Genomic DNA, 27,086 nt, shown 5'->3' with positions numbered 1-27,086 from the left:
TTTATAAGTTGTAAGAAATATAAGGCTTTTTTATTTTATTTATTTTATTTTTATGTTTCTTGTCATGTTGCCTCCTGAAGGAACATTAGGAAACAGGTGATTCTTATACAATTCAATTAATTAAATAATAAATAAGAAGCATCTGATGTCTAACATACTCCTGATACTCCATTATTTAGTATATACATAAAACTATATTCGTAGAGCTGTGATATTATGGACCACCAGTTTCAATTTAGCACGACGCCTTTGGCTACTCTTGCTCACTGGGTTAACAGCACCTAATCGAATCAAATTGACCGTTAAATCAAAGTAATCAACTAATCAAACACATTAACCCACCATTCTAATAATTACCTAATGGCAACATTGTAGTGCCATCCCTTTCATATCAATATGTGTGAGAAAACGGGACGACACTACGATGTGGCCACTTTTTAATTTTTACTCTTTTTGGTCAGACTGTAACCAACGACAATCGTACAGTTCGAACTAATCGTGCGAAGGGAGAGCCGTGATGGCCTTGCTGTACTGGCCATAACTGGAATGCAAGCGGAAATGGCACCAGGAAGTACATATTTTTTACCAGAATGTGAAGATAGATTGACATGGTTTAGCAGCAATGTTATTACGGAGTTTAATTAAATCATATACAAAAAAAGTCGCAATAGTTAATCGATGGACGAGCCGTGATTGCCGTGAATCGAACCCGGGCCTCAAGCTTAATCAGCTAACGCAAACCAAAAAAATACTTCTTAAAATAAATTGGTTTGTTCCTTACGCAACTTAAAAAATTGAAAAACACAGGCCGGGCGACTAAACAAAAACTTCTATCTCTTGGCGTGTTCTGAAAATTTTTTTTGTTTGTAAATGGTGGAGATGGACGATTCTGATAGATACTAATAGCGCTTTTTTACAATTAATATGCCGATCTTTTAATAGCATTCGATGGGGCTTAATGACAGCAATCTTAAGGATTCCAAAGATTATCGGATTAAGGATTAATTCGATATCGATCAGTAATGTGACGCTTGTCTGGCTATAACAACGTAATATGATTCACTTGTCGATTAAGCAGCCAGTGAGACGAACAACCCCATCGCTAGTTTAAACTAGAAAGAAATTGAACAATGCAGCAAAATCTGCCAAAACGTACACGGTTTTTGGAGACATTTAGGTGATTACAGCAGCAGGAGATGAGTGTGTTACTGATAGCCATTTTCGAATAAATTAAGCAAATCGATTGACGTTCCGAATCAGTAATACCACAGAATATATAATAATACAAGTACAGAAGGCCCACTACTTTGATGTTCACGAAATGCCGCCTTTTAAATGCCTACAAAATTCTAACAAAGAAACGAGCCGCACGTGCGCAGCGTCGGACGATAGGGTTGCCTATGGATTAAAACGAATTAGTACTCAGATAAAATGTTATACTATGATATTCCAGTCTTGGGTACATTCTAGATATATATACAGTATTTATATATTTTTGTTTAAGTCCCGACATCACAAGCCTTATTGAACTTTTACGTGGGACTTAATCAATATTAGATGTGTAAGATTGTCCTATTTTATTCATGATGTCTATTTAACTAAGCATTATTAGCCATTCACACGCGGACAATGCGGACATCGCCTATAAAACTTAAAAAAACTCGCGACGTAAAGTAACTATAGAAAGTGCGAACGTGCGTTCCGTGAGAACGCGCGCCACCCCTGATTAGGCCGCGAACTCGCGGCCGCCAGCATGTACTTGTAGCGCGGCGATATAATCGCGGAGTGAGCCGCCCCTGGTAATACCGACCGACAGCACCACAATCCATCAACTAATTTATATATTTTGCTTAACAATAGAGCACAATACCCAATAATGTCTCATTCGAAGGGTATTCACGAAGCGCTACACTTGTTACAAGACTTACAAGTCAGACAATGTGCAATTGAAAAGCCGTTGTTTTCCACCTGACGCCCGCCGGGCGCGTATATCACTCGATCGAACTGCGACAAAGACAAAAGACAATCAACATCCTGGAAATTTATATGGATGGAGACGAGATATATGTAATGGTAAACACAAACTTAGCAGCAGAAAGATGTTAGTCAAACTTACTGTTGTTTTTATTGTTCTTGTGACAAGATACGGAGTAGAAGGTACGTCTAATGGTCCTACCTCTATTCGTACCAAACGCCTTCGAACATGTCATTTAATATAATATACGTAGAATATCGAAAATAGATAGTCACTGTCAATTGAAAAGAAAAATGCAAAGTTTTCCACGTATCACTCACTCGGGTGTCCTATCGTTTGACCAAAACTTGTTTAGCAAATTGACACTTGACAACCAACTACTGGCAAAATAGTCTAGAGCCAATTTGGCCACAAGTCGTCTCCTTCACGATTTTCGTCGACATCTCTTCTAAATACCTAAAACAGGTATGTATATGTTCCTCGTTCTCTCCAGATTACGAATTGACCTGTTTTAGTTTAAGGAGGGGGGACGGGTCGAGAAAAAGGGGGGGAAAGATGGCGACCGACCATCATAGATATTTATTCACATCTCGAGTCCTATGGCACCAATCTGTTCGTGCGAGGTGTCATTTGAAAGCTTATTAAACCTACTTTAATTGTTTTCAAATAACTATGCTCATAAAAGTAACCGTTTAGGAAATATTTGAAAATATGTGTTTTTTTATCGCACATGAATTGCACAAGTACTAGTAAAAAATGCGTCTAACTCAATAAACAATAACTTTACCGCAATTGATGTTATTATAAAATTTTCGCGTCTATTCATGCTCTTTCTAAAAATATAAGTTTCATTGGTATATGATAATATATAACCATGTAATTAAGAATTTTGTTTGGCAGGGGTTATCCTCCAGGTCGCATAAACGGGCGCTGACCGTAGTAAAGTATTCAATATTTTTGAGGTCTTATTTTACGGATCCATATAGGAGAGGTATCGTTTGAAAGATAATTAAACCTACTATAATTGTTTACACATAACTATAATATTAAAGGTAGCTGTTTACATAATATTTGAAAATATGTGTTTTTTATCGAGCATGAATCGCACCAGTAATGGTAAAAAATGCTTCTAAGTCAATAAACAATAACGTTACCGCAATTGATGTAATTATAAAATTTACGCGACTATTCATGAGCTTTCTAAAAATATAAGTTTTATTGGTAAGTGATAATATAACCATTAAATTACGAATTTTGTTTCGTAGTGGTCACTCCGCCGGTCGCATAAAAATGAGCGCTGACCGTAGTAAAGTATTCAATATTTTTAAGTTCTTATTTTACGGATCCATATGTAAGAGATATCATTTGAAAGCAAATTAAACCTGCTATAATTATTTTTGAATAACTATAGTTATAAAGGTAGCTGTTTACAAAATATTTGAAAACATGAGTTTTTTTTTCGAGCACGAGTTGCACATATACAGATAAAAAATGCTTCTAACTTAATTAACCATAACTTTACCGCAATTAATGTTATTATAAAATTTACGCGAAATTTCATGCGCTTTCTAAAAATATAAGTTTTATTGGTGTATGATAATATATGACCAAGTAATTACGAATTTGGTTTAGCAGGGGTCACTGCGCCCTGTCACGATATTGGGTGCTGACTGACCGTCGCCAAATTTTCTACGTTACTCAGATCCTATTTTACTGATAAATTTGTGAGAAGTATCATTTGAAAGCATATTATACGTACTATCTTTATTTCTAATATTTCAAGTCGAAACTGTAGAAGTTTACAAAATATTTGATTAGTAATATGTGTATTTTACTGTGCATGAATAGCATTGGCATTGATAAGACACGCTTCTAGCTCAATAAATTATAGTTTTCCGCAATTGAAATAATAACAAAATAAACGGAAAATGTATGACTTATACAAAACATAAGTTTGGTTTGTATTGCATAAACAATTAATTTGAATTTGTTCAGCTCACCTACTGCGCACCATCATATATGTAAATGGATGTCCACCGTCGTTGCCTTTTTCAGATTTTATTTCACTAATCGTATATTCATAATAAATATAATCTATCACGTATCGAATTTACTTATATACTTAATTGATCAGTAAAATAAAATCTGTAAAATGATGAAAAAATTAAGGCAACGGCGGTGGACATCCGTTTATATGACGATATTGACCGTGCGCAGTGGGTATGGTGGACAAATTAACATTAATTGTTTAGGCAAAACTAACAAAACTCATTTTTTGTAAAGGCCATATATTTTGCGGTTCATTTCGTTATTATATCAATTGCGGAAAAATATAATTTATTGAGCTAGAAGCATGTTTCACTCGTATCAGTGCGAATGCTATTCATATACAGTAAAAATACACATATTGTCAAATATTTTGTTAACTTCTACAATTACGACTAAAATTATTAAAAAGCAACGATAGTACGCATAATATGCTTTCAAATGATACCTCTCACAAATTGATCGCTAAAATAGGATCTGAGAAATACGTAAAATTAGGCGACGGTTAGCACTTATTTACGTCACGGGGGTGCAGTGACACCTGCTAAACCAAATTCGTAATTACTTGGTTGTATAATATCATACATCAATAAAACTTATATTTTTAGAAAGTATATGAAATGTCCTGTAAATCTTATCATAACATTATTTGCGGTAAAGTTATTGTTTATTGGTCATGCACCAAGATACAATCTTAAAAATTATGAACACGGCAACGAAAATGGTCATCCATGTATATGACGGTGCGCAGTGAGTATGATGGATAAATTAACATTAATTGTTTATGCAATACTGACAAAACTTATTATTTGAAAAGGTCATACATTTCGCCGTTTATTTTGTTTTTATATCAATTGCGGAAAAAATATAATTCATTGAGCTAGAAGCATGTTTTACTCACATCGATTCCAATGCATATTTTCAAATATTTTGTTATTTACTACAGTTACAATTAAAATTATTGAGAACTAATAATAGTACACATAATATGCTTTCAAAAGACTCCTGTTAAATAAAATAGGATCTGAAAAATATAGAAAATTTGGCGACGGTCAGCATCCATACGTGGCCGGGCGCTGTGGCCCCTACTTAACCATATTTGTAATTACTTGGTTATATAATATCATACACCAATAAAACTTATGTTATTAGAAAGCGCACAAAATTCCGCGTAAATCTTATACTAACATCAATTCCGGAAAAGTTGTTGTTTATTGATTAAGAAGCATTTTTTACCAGTAGGTACTTGTGCGACTCATGGTCTATAAAACACATATTTTCAAATATTTTCTAAACAGCTACCTTTATGATTATAGTTATTTATAAAAAAATATAGTAGGTTTAATTAGCTTTAAAACGATACCTCTCGCATATGGATCCGTAAAATAGGACCTCAAAAATATTGAATACTTTACTACGGTCAGCGCCCATTTCTGCGACCGGGCAGAGTGACTCCTGCTAAACCAAATTCGTAATTACATGGTTATATATTATCATATACCAATGAAACTTATATTTTTAAAAAGAGCATGAATAGACGCGAAAATTTTATAATAACATCAATTGCGGTAAAGTTATTGTTTATTGAGTTAGACGCATTTTTTCTAGTACTTGTGCAATTCATGCGCGATAAAAAAACACATATTTTCAAATATTTCGTAAACGGTTACTTTTATGAGTATAGTTATTTAAAAACAATTAAAGTAGGTTTAATAAGCTTTCAAACGACACCTTGCACGAACAGATTGGTGCCATAGGACTCGAGATGTGAATAAATATCTATGATGGTCGGCCGCCATCTTTCTCCCCCTTTTTCTCAACCCGTCCCCCTCCGTAAACTAAAACAGGTCAATTCGTAATCTGGAGATAACGAGGAACACATCCATACCTGTTTTAGGTATTTAGAAGAGATGTCGACGACTTTTTGTAAAAGAGGTCGTTTGGTCCCTGACTAAAATTATATTTTGGCAAGTCTTCACTTTACAAAAACATTTTTGACAAATTATTCTCATAACCAAATATTTAACTTACAAAATAACATTTTATAAACGATATTTTTGACAAGTTCATATTTAACAAATATGTTGACTAATAAACCTACGATTAGCCTAAAAATGTTTGCTGTAATGTATTATTTGACAAGTGAATCTGTAATAGTAATTTATAATATGGGTCAAATGAAACACATAATAGCGAATCAAATCATATTAATGTTTCATAGAAAATCTTTACAATATTTTTTTACTCAGTCCCTGCTTTTTGGAAAGCTACTACATAGTAGATTTGGTTAGAACTGCAAATCTCACAAAACCGAAGTAATACTAGAAGAGTGCATGGGTTAGGTTAGGTTAGAACTGTGACCCTCCCAAAACCGAAGTAATACTAGAAAAGTGGGTTAGGTTAGAACTGCGACCCTCACAAAACCGAAGTAATACTAGAAAAGTGGGTTAGGTTAGGTTAGAACTGTGACCATCACAAACCAAACTGATCTAAAACCCAAAAAAGTGGGTCGATCAGTTTAGCCTAGGCTAAAAGAAAAGACTGTAACCCCTTTATAACAATTTATTACATGACATTTGGTAAATGTATCAATTTGTCAAACATAATATTAGGTAACATGAAAAATATACAATTGATAGTTTATTAAGTAACACATTGTACTAATGTATTAGTTACTAAATGTAAGTTTTTGTAAAATGATACATATGCGGAATAACATATTTGCCAATTACTATATTGATGAAACGTTTTTTGTAAAATGAACATTTGCTAAAATTGTTTTGGTCAAACATTAGTGAACCCACTCACTCGATCGAACTGCGACAAAGACTATCAACATCACGGGGCTTTATATGGAGACAGAGGCGAGACAGAATACATAGACGCATATTTTTGCATGTTATTTCAACCAGTTGATGGCCTTTCCACCGCGATACAGCCGGCTGACGTTTTTTTTTCTTTACAAAGTTTGAAACGGGAGGCGATAAACTAAACTTACAATTTTTGTTGGCTGGAAGGACAGGCAATAAAGCATCGGTCGCCAATTTTATGGGAATGTAATGCAATACGAGTCTCATCTGCCTCGAGTTAGTAATATAGGCTAACACATCACGTATCATATGTCCTATCCGCAGCCCGCAGGCAGAGCATACAGGGTGACTTTATTAAATAGGATCACGCGAATAGTCACGCGTCAAACATGTGCTTGCATTTTACTTCATATTTCTTCGAGACTTTCGAAACAAGCGAGTTGACAAGAATTGAGTAAAACGTGGTAAAACGCTCCTAGCTAGAGTACTTATCTTACTCGATTCATCAAGGCGCGAATTGTAGTAAATGAATGAAATCAGTCATTCCTTAGTGCGCCAACGTTAGATTAATTTCCATAATTATCATTCTCGCTCCACTGCCAAGGCCCTTGGAGCCGCCTTGATATAATAACTTATTGGACCATCCAGATTAGAAAATTGCCCGTTGTTTACAGTCACTCGAATATGGAATGAGACTTTATCGAGATGTTGGGCTTTTTTGCTTTAGTTTTCGTCGTTTTGGAGGATTTTGTTAAAAGGCTGTTTCTATGATTTTAACAAAGGGGTCCTTGCCAGTAACGTGTAGATTGATAACTTTTTCTACACAAATCACTGTCAGGTGATCGTCTCGTTTTTTGCGTTGTTCAGATTCGATCACAGTTCCATTTACAAATTGTACCCACCCTAATGTTCCAGTCGAGCAGCTCTCATTAAACTAATTAGTAAACACAACATTTGCTTTAAATCACGTTTAAATGCCACCCTGTGTTATCCTCATAGGAATCCGCAAGTGCCGCGAATATCATGATAGTCTGTAACTGAGACATCGTCGTTCAAAAGAGTTTTCATCACTAACGATACTAGTACATTTTGAATATTACAGCTCAAAGCACAAGGTACACATTCAAAGATAAACATAAATGGAAATAAGTTAGTGCATGTGTCAGCAATAGCCAGTTTAATAAGAGCTCTCGAGTCATCGATTGGTCAAAGTAAGTGGGTGACATCGAGGATCCGTTTGAGGTGGTTTGATAAGACTCTTCCCAGTTCTGAGAACGGCTATCGCCTGTATCAAGTGACCGGAATGACCAACTATTGAGTAGGGGGAAATGCTTCTTGGTTCTGGCAAGTTCGATCTCTGTGGAGTTAATTAAATAGGGTACAATGTCAAAATGGACACTAGTCACATCAACATACAAAAGCATAATTTCTACATTTATCCCGCTGGTTACCACGTAAGTTGATTACGAAGGTTCATAGTTGAAATTATTTAGAATCCTCAGCTCTTCATAAGGTTCAAAAAGAACCACATTGCTCTTATAATATTTTGACATTGTAATATTTGTAGTTGACTTATTTTACCTGGCAACAACACATATATATTATGATGATTCCATAGAGGAAGTTGAACAGAACCCTTTCATGTTCTTACTTATGACTTATGACCATCGCATCGGTATAGTTACAACCATACTTTCGGATAAGTAGTCATAGGTATTATGGTAGAAAGTAGAACTCATTAAGTAATTAAATATCGGTTTCTAGGAATCGATCTGTCTAAGGGTCAAGGACAAGGTGAAACTACGTTGAAAACAGCTAGTACAGCTACACTCTTGATTGACCATTTTGGTGGATCGTGGATCTTACGTTTTTCCAATAAGACTAGCTCTAACTTTATCATTTTCTTATCTTATACCTTAATTATTCCATACCTCCACCAACAGAAAGACGAAGTTTATTACCTGTAAATAAAAGAGAAAACATTAACTTGGTACGTTCAATGGCTGTAAAAGTTTTATTGTTTAATGCATATAGCATTGGAGATACAAGCATTCTTTACAAAGCTCTCAGCATTATGTAGAAGTATTTGGTATATTTAACCGATACCGTATCGAGTGGTTTTGTTTAAAAACGAGATATTGAAAAGAAATGAAGAATATAGAAATAGATTGTATCATTCAGGATGACGCGTAGTCCACAGCCCAATTTTTATGACATTAAAGCTCTGGTTTCTTAAGGATATCATAGGACGTCTCGAGTATGGAGACGCTATCCTATGAAACCCGAGCTTTAAAAGCTTCATTTGACAAAATTGCGCGTCTTGTGTATGTCACGAATAGTTACAATGTAAATGCACTTAACGCGCTCTAGACACAAGCGTTCTAAAACTGTACATATAAACTCATTAGTCGCCGTCTAGGTGTCAGAATGCAGACTATTGTTGTTCACAATGTGCATGGTCCATTGTGCTGCCCAGTGCTGCCAATGGGAGTGCAAGCATTGTTACCGGCCGACGTTACGTTTGAGACAGCATGATGTTGAGGATGCAACGTAATGGAAAAGGTGTGGTGTGTTACGAGTAAAACACTTATTCATAAGACTTGTAATAATTTATCTAAATTAGGGCTAATCAGACCCAGATTTAGGGAAATATTGGCATAGCCTTCAAAACGAAATGAAAAATGAGCCTAATTAGCTCCAGGTTATTCTTTTTTTTCACATGTGATCACAAATACCAGAACAGAACCATAAATACGGTAAATACAATATAGCCAATATAGGTTATCTAAACGGGCGATAAATGCGAACAAGTAAACAAAGAAAATATTTCTTTGGACCTTTGAACTAAAAGCTTATTCTTTATGATTCAGAACTTAACAATCTCAATATAACGCTCAGAACTCAGAAGGTAAACCAGAATTTGTAGAAAATGACTCATTCTTAATGCCCCAGCTACAACGGTTCCCAAGTCGGTTTCTTGATTTATTTAAGACAGCCAGAAGCAAATGCATAATTTATTACTTTCTACCTACTATAATGTTGCATTTTTCACTAATTACCTACTTTTTGATATCTATCAACGAGGATAGTTAAATTATGTCCGATAACGGCGTCACCGCCATCAAAACAGAGTTTTGTTCTGAGAAATAATAAGTGGTTTTTTTTTTAATGCTCATAAACTCTGAAAGTAGGCATTTTACTCTTCTAAAATGATGAGGAATAGTAGGAATACGCTGTTAAAATTATTCGGTTTCCTCACGTGTATATTCATTTTGAACACCTCGACTGCTCAGAAATGTCTGCTGCTAACGAACCGGCTGACGAGGGTGTGTTATGAGCAAATAACGCGACTCGCGCGACATCTGGTGTTTGCTGACAAATGTGCGTTCCCGGCATATTTGTCTAGGACACATAGCATAATGCTGTCGGGGCGACGTGCTGGATTGCTTAAGTCTGAGACATCTTTGCATACCTATAATAACCTAACAACAGGGCTAGCATATGATTATCTATCACGCAAAGTTTTCTCGCTGCGGCATAGAGTCCCCGTCCTTATGTCATTAATAAAATTTGAAAAAGCCGTAAGTAAGTAAGTAATCTCTTTATTGTACCACCAGCACCCAGCAGCAACAAAAATATACAAGACATGAAATATAAAAGAAAGAAGAAGGAGGAAGTACAAAAGGCGAACTTATCCCTGATAGGGATAACGTATCCATACTAATATTATAAATGGGAAAGTGTGTGTGTGTGTCTGTTTGTTTGTCCGTCTTTCACGGCAAAACGGAGCGATAAATTGTCGTGTTTTTTTTTAATTGGAGATAGTTGAAGGGATGGAGAGTGACATAGGCTACTTTTTGTCTCTTTCTAACGCAAGCGAAGCCGCGGGCAAAAGCCAGTATCGCATCTATGCGACGAGATACTGTCGTGAAAACCATGTGCTAGTGATGCAGACCAAAGGATGCATATTTCAGAGAAAAACACTGATGGGATGCCGGATGCCTGAACTATTGGCAGGGTGCAAAGCGGGTGGAGGGGGTAGCTAAAACGATCACAGCGCTCACTACGGCCAAAATTGACATCTTAGTCGCTGACTTGCGCTGTCAAATCCATATTGCAGTAAACATTTTCATGTCGTTTTTGAGATAAATTTAATACGGGCCCAGTAAAATTTGTTATGGCGAATTGTAATAACTCCAAGAAAAGTAGCGACTAAATTCTAGCTATTTCCAAGACCGTGGTGGAAACGAAACCACCGTTTAAGTGAATAGTTGCCGTAAGAAGAAAAGTGTCGTCCAATCTCTGAAGTTTTACTTAAAGTGCGTAATCATTTGATACAAGTATTGAATTGAATTTACGGTGAATTTATAGTGCAAATTTTATTAGAGGTAGAAAAGCCGACGTGGAAGCCAATCCCAGTTATGTTCGGAAATAATTTTATTTGTTTCCTCATCTGTGCTCCTGTTTACAAATCGAAACGGATTGACGAAAATGCGTAAATATCGAGGTTTCAATGGGAAGAAGGAGCACGAGAACAATAGAAGCAGAAGCAGTCCATCCACTGAAGGCTTATATCACATTTTAAATAAAATTCCTGAGAACTTATTTCATCGCATTCATGATTGTATTTGATGTGATATCTGGTAAACCTCCAATATTTTCAAGTAAATGAAACAAGTTTATGTAATGTATATTATAATTAAACGTTATTATAGCTAGTTTGTTTTTATTTTACAATAAACCCTGTACCCTGCAATGATACTTATAATACCTATAGTTAGCCTATGAAAATGACAGGATAGCAGTGAACTGATCAACTATTTCAAAAGCCAATGATTTATTTATACTTTATTGCACATAGGTACAAATGGTGTAAAAAAGTCTTCAATCTCTAGAAAATGCCCAGCTAGCACCAATTTCTTGTCTTTATTCATCGTCTTAGGTTGGAAAATGATTTTGTGAGCGATGGCACGAAACCCCGTTTTAGTCACCAGTTTGTTAATTTCTCACTGAAAACAACAATTTTAATGTTATTGGCGATAATGTTGTAACCACCGTCGTCCAAAATTGTCTAATATAGTAAAATAACACAAGATTTCATTAATTTTTTCACAATTTTTACTTACTTCTCGCTTAACAGCGGCGACAATATTGTCCATAATGGTCACCTGTCACGTGGCGTGTCGTCGCGCACGGTCCCAATACAAATTTTCTAGAACTGTTTACGCCTCGCCAATTTTTCTCAGTAATAATTATGAACTTTTTAGCATCGTTATGTAGCCAACAATAACTTTTAATAAACCCTTATTTTTGCCCTTGGACAAGTTACACGCAAGGAGAGGACACGTGTAGGGGATGACCCTCGCAGCTCAGTGGCTCCTAAGGGACTGCATTGCATAGACTCCATAAGTCCAGCCGTTTAAAGCCTCCGCCACACATAAAGCGTTTTGATAGCGTAGCGTTAACGGAGCGCAATGATAGCGGTGCGCCGGCGGAACGCTGGCGTTCCGCTCGCAATCCGCGCGCATTCCGCTCGCAATCCGCGCTCCTTAATTCCCGCCGGCGTCCGCTGGGCGCAACGCCAGCGTTCGTTCGCTCCGCTGCCGCTCCGCCTACGCTATCAAAACGCGCATGTTTGGCCGAGCTTTGAAAGGCTTCAGTTAAGAGGTTTGGCATTTTGCTGAGACATCAGTTATTGGGCTACACGTATAACCTGCGTCGGAACGTTGGAAAAAGGTCTTCAACTTTCTGACGGTAGTGTAGGCATTAAAATTACAGATAGATTACCCAATGTATCAAGTTGTATCAGTTTCTTGGTGAGTCGGAATCGCGAGAAAGCTTGGGCTGCTATTTTCAGAAGTAATTTGATTTATTTCCAAGTTAAGATGATATATCTTTCATTTTTGTAAAGAATAAGAAGAAAATGTTAATGTAACCCAACCCAACCATAATTTTAGTACCAGGGTTAGGTTGCAGGTTGCAGATTGGGCAATAGAAATGTAACTTTAATGCCTGACACGCAATAACAGCGCTTAGTATCGGTAAGGAGTTCTCGTGTGTTGTGATCGTAACCCGCTCAGTTAAGTTGGTAAATGATCTGTGATACAAGGGAGCTACCCTCCTGCTATTGTGGCGAACAGGACGGTACGTAAGGTACATTACAGTGAATATTTAACACCTTCAGTATCGATTATCGACTGTTTAAGTATTGAGTGGCAAGTTAAGATACGAGTAAGCTGAAAAAACATCCGCGAATTTAAAAAAAAAAGTAGTCTTAGGACGAAAAAGACGGACGGTTTGATACATTTTTATGGAAACATCACGGCGACGCTGTAACTGGCGAGAAGTCGGAGTAGTTGCTTAAGGATTTTTTAGGATTCCGTACCAAAAAGGTACAACAGGAACCCTTATGGTGCGACTCTGTCCGTCTGTCTGTCCGTCTGTCACATTCCTAAATATCTCGAGAACTACTAGTGCTATCAACTTGAAATTTGGAATATTTGTGAACATTGTGAACCTCTACAAATAGAAGGTATATTTTTTTTTAATTTATTAATTTTTTTTATTATAAATGCTTATTACTCTTGGCCACAGACTTGCCAAAGGCAAAGACGTGGCCTACGATGGAGTGAGCTCGCCCAAGAGATGCCTGTTCACCCTAGATTTAAAGGTTGCCGAATTATATGAAGCTCGGAAATATATCCGCCGGCAAGGTATTCCACTCCTTCATTTCCTCGTTTTTGGGTTTTTGATCTTATAACCTACAAAGCAGGAAGGTTCAGCGCATATACATGTGCAGAAATATCAAGAACTCATAAACTTGTAATTACTGCTAATGTACATAAAAGCCTAGGGAAAGTCCAGGATGTTTTCCATTCATTTTATAGACAGTCTTGGTTATCTCTGACTGCGGCTTAGCGTAACGGTAAAGTCCCGTGTTTAGTTTCACCAACGTAACCTACGTGTTCTGCCATGTACTTATGTAAATTACAAATGTTAGTATTACTTCTGTTGGCAGTACATATTCGGCATTCATCCACATGTGTAATATACCTACTATCCTAACTATACTTGTACATAATTAAGTGTTCATTACACATAATGAACACGATGGTGTTAGCGTTACCTCTGTCAATTGTGTTTCTAGCAGTTGAATGATTACTGATTTGAATAAACCACCATCCACCACCAAAGGGATTGCAAGTCAAGAGCAAGTGCATTGTCACTGTCAGGTATTTTAGTTGGGACGCTGTTTTCTTGAAGATTTAAACATCGTACTCCGGAAATACGGCAGCAGACGACAGTTCATTCCAAAGCTGTGCGAGGCAGTTCCAAATAGCATGAGATTAGTGTCGCTCGTGCTCTAATTACTCTAAACGACACATTTAGTCCAGTTAGTCCACCTGTTAGTGTACACACATCGCCACGCCGGCTAGTTGCATCTAATCGTGAACCACTTTCCACGAACTTTCCACCAATACCTCCTAAGTCTACCAACCTCGCTCACTATTGACACTTCTGTCTTCGCAATAAGACACCTCTTGTGTATACCAGTTTACAAGATACAACGTGTCTGGCAAGTCAGGCAATGGCTACTTTTCTCTTCAAGCTTCGATGAAAGTAAAAGCCAATTATACCAATCAAATCGGAAGTTTTGCTATGTCACTAGTTTTAACTGAGACAATTGGATACTTTCCCATAGATAAGGGAATTGTTTCACGGCTATCAATAGTACATTACATCAGAGGCCGGGAAAACGAGGATTTCCGGCCAAGTGGGTATATAGCGGGCCGAGCGAGCGTGCGAGCGAGACCGGATAGGGATACGAGGCCGGGAATCCGTTTTCACGCCGAGGCATGTATAGTGCTTTTCTCAAACATACAATGAAATAAAAAAACATGCTCTAAAGGACAATATTTTATAAAAAAAAGTTACTTTGCAGGCCTAGGCCTAAAAAATAATATGAAATCCCTTTACAGTCCTCTCGAGTTGTAGCGCCCAAAAAGCGATACTTCCCAGCCTATTTTAAGGAACGTAAAGACAATATTTTATTGCATGTTTGAGAAAAAATCTTTGTTATTAAATTTCACAAAATAAGTCATACCATGAGACCACACAGAAGTTTGAACGTTCACCTTCATATTCAATAATATTATATTTAATGAAGGCGCCCGACGATCAAGCAGGTAGTATTTTCCATTTTTTTACCCATTGCTTCATTAACCCGAACAAAAATTAGCCTATTACTGACGGAAAAAGATAACTCAAGCAAGATAATAATTCCTTCTAGAATTCAATTATGAAGGATTCGAATCCAATTTAAATTTATGAAGTGGATTTAACCGGACTGTCGGCCTGTTGAGAAGGATCTGAAGATTAGGACCTTTTGCGACAACATTGAATAAAATATTAATAGAACTACTTTGATAAAAGATACCTTTGATTCAAATACCTCTTGAAATAGATCCCCAAAGACTGGGTTGGGTCATATGACATCGCTAAGGTCACATGTTGAAAAGATATGTGCTATTTTTAGATAACTGACGATGCTGCGCTATTTGATTTGATATTTTACAAATTGTGATCATAAGCTGGCATTTCTGAAAGAGGTCAAAGATTTTGACGAGGGATTACATTTATGGCCTAAGCTATTGCCGCGTGCCGTCTTCAAAATGGGTCATACTCATAAGACATATATAAGACGCATAAATCTACAATTGTTGATAGAATCCTATGTAAATGTTTATGTGAATGAAATAGTTTTTACATTTTTACGTAGGTGTTTTGAAATATGTAAAACATTTTAGTGTTGGTCAAATAACTCTTTGCATGCCCGTCCACCCACGGACACTGCATTCGACGACAAGTACCTACAGTCAAGTCCAAAATACATATACACTTTTACAATTCTTTAAAAGCGACAATGTGAAAACTATTTCGACTGCCTTGAAATACCGATACCGAACTGGTGTGAAGTACTACTTAGAATAGAGAGGACCCTACCTTTCTTCGGTCACAGGTCAAGAACCCTTAGAGCAGTTTACTCGTATATCGAAGTCAAAGCTAGTTAGTATAATTAGTTAAATTAATTTGACAGGTGTTCCAAACCCGTGCTAAGTACCCATTAGTTCTAATTAAATTCACACACCCGTGCAACCAAACTGTCTGCAACCCAGCTGTCTAGAATGGGTATCGGGAGATAATAGCCATTACCTCGACAATAGAACAAAGACGGTCTTGGGTTTAGCAAGGCTGGTATTCACAGCTGTTTCATGGATAACGGCTACTTTATTAAAACTATTAAGTAAATCAAACTACTTTTAATAATATTGGTATTCTCCGGTCAGACGCTTAGGGTTGGCACCACGGCGGTCATGAAACTGATGAAAGTGGTAATTTTGATAAGGGTTGTGAAAATGTAAGTAAGTTCATTTTGTAGGTTTAATTGCAGGAAGATAAGAGAAAGACCTGGGGCCTTGTCAGCTGTTGTAGAGATGTAACAAAGTTTCACATAACAGCGTTGAGTCATTGGATTGAATAAGACCTTTCATAAATAAACAACTTCCTTCAGATTTCTCGCAAATCACTGGATTAACTTATAATGTCCCATAATCTAAACTCTCTGTATCAACTGGTACCAAAGATATTCCACTACCTGCCCAGCGTATGTCTATATATGGTTCTCGGATAGCAGAGACAGTTTTACGAGCCACCTGTGACTCAGGCCCGTTAGGCTCCTGGTTAGATTGACTCAGGCCGTTTACCTACGGCTAGGGTGGAGTTTAGTTAATTTGAAGGGGAGACGAAGGCCGAACGTGCTCGGTAACAGTGTTTTTATTTTGGACCGTCGCAATGAAATGGACAAGGCCATAGAAGATTATCGTCTAGGATGTCTTGTAGCCTTAATAAGAAAAGATTTTCTGAATTTACAATTAGGTCCACCCATTAAACTTTATTCAGGAATATTCATACATCCTACATCAGCAACTTGCCTACAAGCTCTGAAGTTTTTTGTAATATTAAAAAGGTTTCTACTGCTTCCACGCAGTCTGGTGTCATTGTCAAGGTAACTTTTATATACTTACCTAGACTAGTCTTCCGAGGAAATCCTATTAATGTAGCGCTTTCAGAAGCAAGCGATGCTCCTCTGCATATGTAGTGCGAAATGTTTTTACTTCGTATTTGAAACGTTCATTTTTATCGTACTGGTTCAGACAATATCAGTACTTCTTTTCGAATCTCATGTACAGACATTTATTCTATCATTCATGTTACTATTAGGTACTCGCATTTTGACTCTTGATTTAAGTTAAACGACCAAAACCATATTTAACGTTCATATATCACGTGAAGAGGTTATTATCGCCGTGGTAACGGGATGGGTCGTGAGTTGCATGACAATAGTTTATTTCTCCCAGCCACTTGGCGAACCATCACTAACTGACTACCAACCAGGATCCTTAAATTTTAAACTTTTTAGTGGAGGTTTGAGTTGAGAGTTGGATGACTCAAAACTGAGTAGACCAGTGGTGAGCAACTTATTTTCATTGGGGGCCAAAATATGAAGGAATTTTAGAGGTGGACCCATCATACAAAAAAAATATTTTTTTCTACAGTGCTGGTCATATCATGATAGGACTCACTGTTTTGAATGACCAGCGGAAGGCCAGATACAATGCCTTCACGGGCCGGATTTGGCCCACGGGCCGTACTTTGCCCACCACTGGGGTAGAGTAGAAGGATGATCTTGTACGCGTCGCTGTGAGTTGGTGGCTACCAGCAGCAGCCACGTGACGTATCATTCCACGTGGTTCAAGTAGTTATTTTATTACTGACAGACTCGTAAGTCACCGGCACCGATAACGTATATTATTATTTGTAGCTGAGGCAAATGCTCGCCTGCAATTGCATCTCATGGTTATACATATAGAGTCTGCTAATTCAAAAAGATAATATGTAAGAGAAATTTACTTACACTACAAGACTTTTTGATAGCAAGTGCATAGTTGCATACTCGGTATCTTATGGCAATATTAATACGTGACAAGCGTAGGCGGTCTTGGTTCCCCCAGACTATAATAGTACATTACTACAGAGACCGGGAGGACCGGGACAAAGGGGGTTGCCGGCCGAAGACATATAGACGGCCGAGCGAAGCGAGGCCGCATAGGTCTGAGGTGGGCAACCCCATTTCCCGCCGAGGTATGTATAGTGCTTTTCTCAAACATGGTATGAAATAAATAAAGTCTACTGAAAATAGTAACTTTGGATGGCTGTATCTCCTAAACGGTGCGTCGTAGCGCAAAAATAATCGAATTTTCGTTCCCCTTTGTTACCTCGTATACGCTTATAAAAAAACAAAAAGTTAAAAAAAAAATTCAAAAAAAAACTAAAAAAATTTTTTTTTGTATGAAAACGCACCCAAAATCAAATATTGTCTAGGGCCCGTACCAGTTGCAGTCGGCACGTCTATAAAGCCCCTTAAAGTTTTTTTTTTATTGACTAAATACCTGGATGTTATGTCACAATTATCTGTGTTTGGAAATTAAAAAAGAGGACTTTGCCGGCCTTGGCCTGCAAGGTTTGTATGAAATTCCATTATCTATCAATCGTCCTAGCCGCACCTGCAACGTCATACTTCGCTGCCAATTATAAGGCACATAACATCAATATTTCATACCATGTTTGAGAAAAATATATTCAAATATTGAGTGTGACGCTAATAAGAAATTACATTAAACTTGATGAATTCACTTGGGAGTTGGGATCTAGTGGAATAACATTGGAAATTCGAATTCACAGTTAACTCCGTTATGTCAACTCAGCACCCAACTATATTTAAAAATATTCATAGACACCGAGCGAGAGCGAGAGATACCACATACCTATCACATTTTAGACAACTAAATTTTCGTTTCTTCTCACTACAAACTGAAGTAAAGAACAAAACATTTTCTTTGGGCTGCGAGTTGATGAAGATGTAGTTGTAGTGTCCTATTTAATAAATATAAAATGAACGTAACCCGTATCAAGTCACTTTATTCTTACCCTGGTACCTTGTATACAACACTGAACAAAGGGTAACAAACAAAAGATGTAGGGTAGGGTACTAGGGCACAATATAGGGCAGCGAAGTGTGTCAGAAAGGAAATGCCACCTCATCAGGGCACCGACGTAAAAAAAAACCTTATATAAATCGATCTAGAGCCCTTTCCAAACATATATTTTAATTTAAAAATAACCACAAAATTAAAATTTTGAAAAACCCCCCGACCGCGACATTAGGGGACCGATTTTTATAAAACATGGCTAAGAACACTCCCAAGACACACAAGACATTACAGTGCTGTGTATGTATTGTCTTGTTTGCCATTGCTAGTAAATAATATAAGTAGAAAAAGAACCGAATGTATTAGGAGCCTCGTCTGCCAACAAACCATACTCTGGTTTGGCAGAAGTTAAAGTTTAGTTTTAAGTTTTAGTTTTGAATAAACATTTATTTCATTTTCATTTTTCATTTTCAACTAACTCAGCTTTCAAACAAAAAATACTAAATCAAAATCGGGTTATCCGTTCGGGAGCTACGATGCCACAGACAGACAGACACGTCAAGCTTATGACACCTCGTCGTTTTTGCGTCGGGGGTTAAAAACGACGCACGACAAAAATACGACTTTTTTTAGAGTAGAACCATTCAACCAAATCGTCAGCCATCCACAAAAAAATGATAATAGTGATAATAATAGATTGTCAATCTTTATAAAACGTTCGCACTTCACTGTTAAATTATCAGCGACCTTGAAATTACATTGAAACGAACAGTAAATAACAGAAATATTTGTACAAGTTTTAAAATCATAATTTTATTTATATTCCGCGCATAAGTTACTACACATTACACATGTGTAGGTTTAGATACAATATTTCGTCGGAGCTAATAACTCCCGTATGGTCTAGTGGCTAGGATACCTGGCTTTCACCCAGGAGGCTCGGGTTCGATTCCCGGTACGGGAAAAACTTTTTGTATTTTTTTCCCTCAATAAATACTTTTTTTATACTTTTTTTTTGTTACAAATTGAATGAAGATTTCATCAAGCCTCCATATGCTCAGTGCGTAAGTAAATTGGTTTGCACCTTGCAATACGATACAATTTCTTTTTAATTTTCTGTTCACGCTGGTAGAGTCAAGAGTGTCACTCTGGTGACTTACATTATATTATATCCTAAATTAATACCACCATTAAAATTAATATCATCATCATAATGAAGAATACGTAAATAGAAAGATATGTGACGTTATTATAAAGGAATTGTCGATGGCGCTTACATCCCTCGGCGTCGTATTTGTATACAAACATCGCCCTTAACGCCGTAAGCGCCATCGACAATAAGGTCCCTTTGCCCAGATAACGTCACATATACTTACTTTGAAAATAACTTCACATATAAACTCTGGATAAAGATGAAAATTGGCAATGATACCTTGTTTGAGATCCGAGAAAAGAAAACTCAACATAGCATTTATCAATCATCACAGGAAAATCTACTTTAAATAATTAAGTAAAATTAATAATTATTTAAAATAGGTTTTCCCGTCGACATATCAGGCGTGATTCATATAACATAATATTTGCCAGGCCAAGCTTCTGGTTAATATTATCCCCAGTCCCATATCTCTATTTTGTCCACTCTGACATGTCATGTTGATAATTAATGTGATTACGGATCCATCGTAAAAGCTTTCACTATGTGAGTGCTTTATGCTCTCTTTCATCAACATTTATCTGATGTTTTGAACTATGTATTATGAGACTGAATCATTACTAATGCATACTACCTATTTCTAATTGTATCTAATCAGTAATCTCGTTAGTGGCCATGGGTTCAAATAAAATGGGTATAGGTTTGATAGATTAGTAAAGAATTTTTTTTTAATAAGTCACTAACTTATTAAACCGCCCTCGTAAATTGGGATACAAAGACAAACTTACCCTACCCCTATATTTAAAATCTCAGGAACGGCAGCTAATAACTTCCGAGTAGAGAAACTTAGATACGTCAAGTAAAATATTTCTCTGATTATTTAGTAAGAACTGCAGTAAAGTTTCATTGCTTCAAATCGAGTTGCAAACTAAATACAAGCGATTCATGGGTCATCTTTAGTGGGGTTTTGACCTCATTGCGACCACACCAGACAGTGAGAATAAGCAAATTGGCAGCGCAAACACAATTAAAAGCAATTATTTTATACCGTGATGACACTGATGACAGTGATGACCAATTCCAAGAAATTCTGTCATTATTTATTTATTATAGTAACTGTCATATATACCCATAATATATCAAGACAATAAAGACACGTCTTGAGGAAAATATGAAGCTTTGAACGTAAATAATGTAAACTTTAAAAGGAAGTCAGTTGTAAAACTATTGGACAATTTTTATATCAGTTCTATTTATGTCCTCATTTTTATTAGATCAAGGCTTCATAGAACACACATATTGAGTTTATACCGGGTGTGAAAACCGTGACATTTTCATTAAGGTTGGATTAAATCCCTGAAAGGGATAAGTTCGCCGTTGTACTGTTCTTTGCTGTAATTACTGTGTTTTTTTATTATTTACTACTACTACAACGTCTTGTCTTGGCGTTGGTTTTAGGGACAACCTGTAGAATGGGATTGGCTAATGGCTTTTGCGGTTTGTCATGTCAAAGGTACAGTACAGACGGAAACAGAGTTAGCTTAGCTAATCTTAGCAGACTAGATAAAAGTATCGTATCTATATCCTGTTCGGGCTAGACAAACTGCATGCATACCCAAGGCCCATAATGCCAAACTGGCCCCAACCGGCCGGTCTACCTGCAAACATTTCACATACTCGAAACAATGTAAAACGCACCCTATACCCAGCTGTGAACAATCGATTGTCCATCGAACTGTTCACTGAACATAAACGTTGATGACTCAGAAAGGCTGTTGTATGTTACAAGGGGATTGGAACTTAAAGTAGAAGTGATATAGTTGTAAAGTAGTAGAATGGCTGTCGCGACACTGTTTAATACTGAACAGCTGCAAGCTAAGTAGTTAGGTTGGTCAGTGATCTAGTGACCGGATTCAGAGATGAGACATCGTAGACTCTTGGCTTTTTGCAGCAATAATAATTAACAAAGCCTCTTATTTGTCCAATTCAGCAAACATCTGTTATGTTTCTCTCTATCACTTAAGCTTTTCTCCCATTATAAGTTATAACTTTATGACTATCAGTCTAGTTGATAGATTCTATAGTGAGAACTCTCGGTATATTTGTAATTTTTTATTCTAGTAAGTAGCTGTTTTGGGGCACTGGTACATTTATATTTCCTGTACTATAAATTCATATTTTACTTTGAATTATATGTATGGCTGATGGACCTCACGAGTTTACTATTGCGCACTATATGTTCATACATATTTCACTTGGATTTAAACCTGTAGTTGGGACTGTGGAGTGGGGGTAACGATTGCCCATAAAGGTCAAAAGCTATTCGGTGAAAACTCCGAAGGGCTACTTATACATAGTACTTATACCTTTAGTTGACTTACTACTTGAAGAGAAAGCTGCAGTATATTACCTGGAAATAAAAGAGAAAGCATTAGCTTACATGTTAAAAGGTTTGTGTTCGATGCGGGTGATGTTCTATTCATTGCACAAATGCACATTATGAGACCTTTGGTACAGTAAAAAACAAAAGGAATAAATAAAATTAACTATTCCTTCGACATAGTCAAACTAACGAGATGGATATGTACATATATACTGGTTTTGAATAGAGAAAACATTAATTATTAATGAATTCCTATTATAGACAGTACAGCTCCATCCAATACCATTCAGCTTCAACGACTATTAAAATTAGATTTTTGAATCGACATACGAACAAAGATTCAGCAAAAACATACGACCGAGAAAGAAGCAGTTTCTGAAGCATAAAACGGTCGCCGTATGAGATGGCTCGAACGCTGACACTTCTCTGTTCAATTTATAGCTGACCCCATTTGCCGTGATGGCTAACAAGCCCACAATCAACAGTCTGTCCATAACAGAGCTGTACCGACTCAAGGTTTAAAGCTTGTTTATTCAACGGAAACGAAGCACTTTGCAGGGTGCCTAGTGCCTACTCGCTATGCTACTAAAGTCTGGGCAGTCTACAGTGCCAGCCGAGAATAGTCGCAGTTGAGCAAGTGCATGTCCCAATTTTATTACTCTTGAGATATAACCCATAATATGAGCTGTGTTGCAAGAGAAGCATTTATGACTCCTTTTTATTTAAAGCTACAGACTCTACACAGTCATTTCAGCCACGAATTCGGGTGAAAAAAAGACGGTAAAAATTACCAATTAGCCTCAGATCGGAACTACTTGCAACTCTACCCAAAACTTCAGTAAAGTTCATCGGTATCAACGATTACCTTGAGTACTACTACTGTTTCAGAATATTTTTTATATAAAAAAACTACCCTAAACACACAGTTATTTTAACAGTACAATGTACAATACCGGCTAAAATCTCGACTCTATATTAACTACCGAAAATTAGAACAAACAACGAGAGTTGCCGAACCAGATTTATTGGCCCATACATAACAAGACAATACGTGTCGCAAGAGATTGCACGTGCCGAGATGTTGCAACCCATGGATCCTAATTAAACCTTCATTAAAGCAATTATGTCTGACGTGTCAGATGATAAGAGAAATGTTGTTTCAACGAATGCAAGCGTTTAATGTAGCAGTTGTCACTAAATTCTGTTTGACAATCAAGATTTCTATGAGTCTATTCTATTCCGTCTAAGTATCGGCAAGGTGCGTCATGGAGTAGCATTGATTAACACAAATACGTAAACGTAATCTAATGTAATATCCAACATTAATGTTAGGGGCAGCCGCTGAGACAAGTTTGACTCCATAAGATTTAACATAGAACAGCCGACAAAATTAGGACAGCACCAATCGTGCGCTTATCGAATACTTAAAAGACTCACCTAACAAATTTCTGCTTACTCTAACTAAACGCTCATGCTCTGCTTCATCTACTTTGTCAATATTATGGCCACTTTTAAGAATGCTAATATAATTCTGGAGACTACAGAATACTCATCGGAAGTCGATATCGAAACAACATCACATCAACAATCTCAATATCGCCGAGAACCCGGCTAAATCCCCATCGATGCGACCTACATTTGACAAGCGCACAATATGGGACATTCTGGAGCAGTGTGGAAACACTGGGAACCAGCGGAGCGCATCTGGCCAAGCCAAACAGATTATCCCAGCATAATGTAACCCCTGAATTTGCATAGACTTTAAGCAACAATAGGTCGGACTTAATGGTCGATGGCAACTTGCAGCGGTATTTTTCGTGTTCCTATTTGTCAATCGGGCGCGCCCGCGTCGCGTCGCTTGCATGTTGCACCACAATGGGAACTGCCAGCATTAGAAACTACTAGTCACGACCAATCTCTAGAGATTGATGGCTGTAAGGTTAGAAGTGAGGTGACAGGTTTTGCAACATTAGTCTCACCTCAGACCCGAAATTGCATAAGCCATTTAGTTAGCATGAAAAGCCAAATAGCACTGCACTCTAGAGACTTGTTCTTAATTTTAAAACCTGGAATTTCGGCCATTTGTCAAAACTGCGGTCAGAATACGAAAATGTCAGAAATGTGGGACGTTAACCAAAAAGATGAAGCATCTCGTTAGTTTAATAGGTTTGAATGCCAGAAGGCTAAAGTAGCTTTGTAAAATGGCGATGGGTGTTTAAATTTAAAAAAAAGCGGGGGAGGCGTGCTAATCCTAACAACTTTTTTAAACTTCACTTGGCAACAATAGGGGACAGTTTAGCTGCAGTTGACAACACAAACTAGTCGTTGACGATGACAAATCTTCATACATATCTTTAACTTCTTATCGAAGACGGTCTCAATATGTATAGTGAGAGAGATAAGGCATTGAAAACGATCAACATTGTTGACGTAGACTCTACGCAGTGACGACAAAAAAAAATGAGCTGGCATTATGAATAAATATATCGTTAACGTAACGGCGCTTGACATCTTCGATCCAGATTGATGGTAAGAATAAAACATAACATGGGATATGCTTAGTAACGTTTCATCTGATAAGATTGATTCGAGACACCCGATCACCAAGTACTGTATAAGTGTATATGACAGACAGAAGTGTAGACTGTATAGTGTAGTGTGTTGCAGAAAGTTTAAAATGTTAAACTATGTGTGAAGTTCCACCGAAATCCGTTCAGCTGTTTTCGCATGATAGAAAGAACATCCTATTCTATCCTAACGTACAAACGTACGCTCTTATTTAACAGTAGACTAATAAATCCTCATAACATCCTATAGGTCTCGCAGCCCACCAGCGACAATTTTGCATGTGTCCCTCCCTGCCGTAAATAGAACAGTTTTGTGCCGGTGCCGGCTGCAATTGATTCGACCTCAGTCCCCTCCGGGTGAATAGTTAGTATAGTTGCTGTCATTGTAGACGTTACGCATCTTGAGGACCGTTAGCCATTTCGTTTCGGGGACAAACTTCGCTATTGTGCGACGGATAAAAAATTTTTTTCTTTAGTTTGCGCCAAGAAACATATTTTGAGACCAAGGGACCGATTTTTGAATCTCACGGCGTTCGAATTCAGAAAATTGACACCGAAATTGCCTACTATTTTCAGTGACAATTTTCTGAATTCGAACGCCGTGAGATTCAAAAATCGGCCCCCATGTACGGCCAGTGAATCCAGTGATGGAATAAATAATTCAATAAAATTCAATAAAATTTACTAGCACTCGTATTGTCCATGTGCATAAAGTGCGATAAGAATTGTGTATATTCTGAGCTGTTTGTATTGGTTCTATACCCTAACTAGTATAAACGGCTTTCACGTTACTGAAGTCTGGCACACATTAAAATTTCAGAATACTATAAGTAGTAGGTAGGTAGTATGAAGTTAATCTTGCAGTCTCTTGATTCTAACTTATGTAATGAAATCGCGTTAATGACGTCCGTTTTAGTCACTCATTAACGTCAATAAAAGCAAAGGAACAGGAAAAACAAATAAGACCAACATAAACTTACGAATGACCTATATCACCTATATAAACCTACAGCTCCCCGCCAAATGACAATGCTGTCTACTTTGTAAATCTAGGTCAGCCGTTATTACTCTATTCATATTCCCGAAAAGTGCACGCAATGCACCGATAGCAAGCGGGACGAGCGGGCGTCGCAATGCAGGTGCGACCCAGATTGCAGGCCCTTGGGTTCGCGGGTCAAACCAGCATTATCAATGGTGGTAGATTGATTAGAGTCCGGAGGTCAAGCAAGGCATGACGGATCACTGTAGGTTTATTTATAGGGTCGGGCCAAAGACAATGCCAATCAGCGGACAGCGTAGCAGTGACGGTTTTGTGCGTGAAGCAAATGCAAATAACTTTGAAAACTTAAGAAGCAAAAGATACCCGAAGAGCTGAACTCCAAACAAGATAATAAAGTTTCGATGTACAGGCTCGATTTGTGTTGTGTTTCTATGAATGAATGGCAATCACTAACAAACAGTTTGAAAATGAAGCGCCTATAATATAATGTTCCCACACTTCATTGTGTCAAAGTGGCTGCTGTATTTGCTTTAACACTTCCTGGATCTTCTGCCGTAAAGGTCTCTTCTACTCTGGTTTGCCGTTCGTTTACGGACAGTCATAGTAGACAAAATGGAATCCGTAGCGCATGGCCTAGGGCCACGCAACGTTCTGCATTTCTGCAGTTCTGCATAAGACAGTTCGCTATAAAAGTGCCACATAATATGCGTTTATGCGATGCGACATGTGCGTCCTTTGTTTGATACATGTAAACACTTATAACATGGAAATTGACATAACAGTCGTACACAGTCGCCATTGTTTTGCATTATGCAAACACCAGTAGAATTCAATGTAGCTTATAAGCCGGTAGGTACAGAAGGCATAATAGCACCAGGAGCCGACGATAAAATCTACCAATGCAGGTGCGACCTAAATGGAAACTGAGCCTTTTTGAGGACTTGGCTCTTACGGTATGCAACATGACCAATAAGCGGAATTAAATTCCTGTTTGGCATTATCACAAAACTTTCGTGGCATGCATTTGGGCGGAATCACCTTATACTATGTATGTACTACATATTTGTTAGTATGTAAATACAGTTGATAAGATGAGGTCACG

At 37.4% G+C, this 27,086-nt stretch overlaps 1 protein-coding gene and 1 non-coding gene across 5 annotated transcripts in view; one reads left to right on the top strand and one right to left on the bottom strand.

Moving 5' to 3' along the window:
* LOC125233131 (prominin-like protein) overlaps positions 1-27,086 on the bottom strand; it is a 105,598-nt gene that overhangs the window by 53,883 nt on the left and 24,629 nt on the right. The window lies entirely within an intron of this gene.
* Trnae-uuc lies at positions 19,774-19,845 on the top strand. The gene has a single exon. It is a non-coding gene; the product is annotated as a tRNA-Glu (tRNA).

This window comes from Leguminivora glycinivorella, chromosome 14 (assembly GCF_023078275.1).
Source record: "Leguminivora glycinivorella isolate SPB_JAAS2020 chromosome 14, LegGlyc_1.1, whole genome shotgun sequence".
In the NCBI taxonomy this organism is placed as follows: Eukaryota; Metazoa; Arthropoda; class Insecta; order Lepidoptera; family Tortricidae; genus Leguminivora; species Leguminivora glycinivorella.
The sequence above is the reverse complement of the archived record's forward strand: the minus strand, read 5'-3'. Positions and strand labels throughout refer to the sequence as shown.